This window comes from Chrysochloris asiatica, unplaced genomic scaffold (genome assembly GCF_000296735.1).
Source record: "Chrysochloris asiatica unplaced genomic scaffold, ChrAsi1.0 scaffold00198, whole genome shotgun sequence".
Taxonomy (NCBI): Eukaryota; Metazoa; Chordata; class Mammalia; order Afrosoricida; family Chrysochloridae; genus Chrysochloris; species Chrysochloris asiatica.
The window spans coordinates 1752688-1754677 of NW_006408716.1; positions in this window are offsets into that span (position 1 = coordinate 1752688).

Sequence of the window (1990 nt, forward strand, 5' to 3'; positions counted from 1 at the left end):
GGCTGGTAGTTTCGAACTGCTGACCTTAAGGTTCGCAGCCCGATTCGTAACCACTACGCTACCAGAGCTCGGCTGTAAATCTTTACAGAAGTAGAAAGCCTCATCTTTCTCCCTCAGAGCTGCTGGTGAGTTTGAATTACTGACCTTGTGTTTAACAGCCCAACACTTATCCTACAGTTCTACTAGCTCTCCCTTGATAAACTAGAAGTTGTTGATGTTGTCGTTCTTGTTGCTAAGTGCCCGCAAGTCAGTTTGGACTCATAGCGACCCAGTATAGAGTTTCTGAGAAGTTGGTTGAGTTCGCACTGCCGACCTTGTGGTTTTCAGTCCAGTGCGTATCCCACAGCACCACATCAGGAGTCTGCAAAAAGATAATGACCTTCAACAAGAGGAATTGACAGAATGGATACAACAATGGACTCAAACACGACAAGGATTATGAGGATGATTCAGGGACTGGAAATGTTTTGTTGTATTATACATAGGGTCATTATGAGTTGGAACCTATTTGAGAGCCCCTAACAATAATACAACAATACAAAATGTAGAACCATATAAACAAGTGATATCCTCAATAGAAATTTTGCCACCAAAAAGAGTAGCCACAAGATATATGTTAGAGGCTACCACTGTCATAACAATAAATCTTTGCACTGTAAAAGCAATTCTGTTTGTAGGACAAACATGCAGAAGGCTTGTCAGTTAGCCCGTCTTATAAAAATTGATCCTCAACACCCACTCAATTCACATATGCATAGCCAACTGAGTTTCCTGCCATAATTTTGTATAAACTGATCCAAACTTCCTCGTTCCAAACTGTTGGTCCATGGGTGACCCAAAATAAATAAATCAGGCTTGTTTATCTGGAAAATCTGGATTTGGGGTGAAGAGATTTCTGTCTAAACCAATTCATTGAAAAGTCATTACTAGCTGTCCCCGAGTCCTCTCCAACTCCTGGTGACCAACACAATGGAACAGAAACATTACCTGGGCCTGCACTGTCCCCATAATTGATTATGGATTGGACCTTTGTGATCCATATGGTTTTTATTGATCGATTTTTGGAAGTACATTGCTTAACTTTTCTTCTTAGTCTATCTTAGTCTGGAAGTTCCATTTAAACCTGTTTAACATCACAGCAACCTGCAAATCTCCACTGACAAATAAGGTGGTGGTAGTGAGCCATGGAATCAGTTTCAATTCATAGTGACCCTACGTAGGGTTTCCAAGGCTACAAATCCTTACAGGAGCAGAATGCCACATCTTTTTCCCGTGAAACTGCTGGTAGTTTCAAACTTCCGACCTTGAGGTTATCCATAGTTTGCTGTGGTCCACACAATTGAAAGTCTTTGCAAACTCAGTAAACTGCAAGTAAACATCTTTCTGATATTCTCTGCTTTCAGCCAAGGTCCATCTGATGTCAACAGTGACATCCCTGGTTCCACATCCTCTTTTGAATCCGGCTTAAACTTCTGGCAATTGCCTGTCGATGTACTCTTGCAACTGTTTTTAAATTATTTTCAGTAAAATTTTACTTGCATATACTATTAATGATATGGTTCAAGGATGTTTGCATTTGGTTGGGTCACCTCTCTTTAGAATGGGCACAAATACAGATGTGTTCCAATGAGTTTGCCCTGGTAATGGTCTTCTAAATTTCTTGGCATAAATGAGTGAGCATCAGTTTGTTGAAAGATTTAAATTTGTACTCCATCAAACTTCTGGAGCCTTGTTGTTCGACAATGCTACCTCTTGAAATGACTGGAAATTGACCATTTCTTTTTGGTATAGTGCCTCTGTATATTCCCTCCATCTTCTTTTGATATTTCTTCATCATTCAATGTATAGAATCATTTCAATATGTAGAAGTTTTCAATAGCACAACTTTAAGCTTGAATTTTTTTTTTAGTTCTATCAGTTTGAGAAATGCTGAGCATGTTTTTCCCTTTAGGTTTTCTAACTCCAAGTCTTTGCACATTTCATTATAATA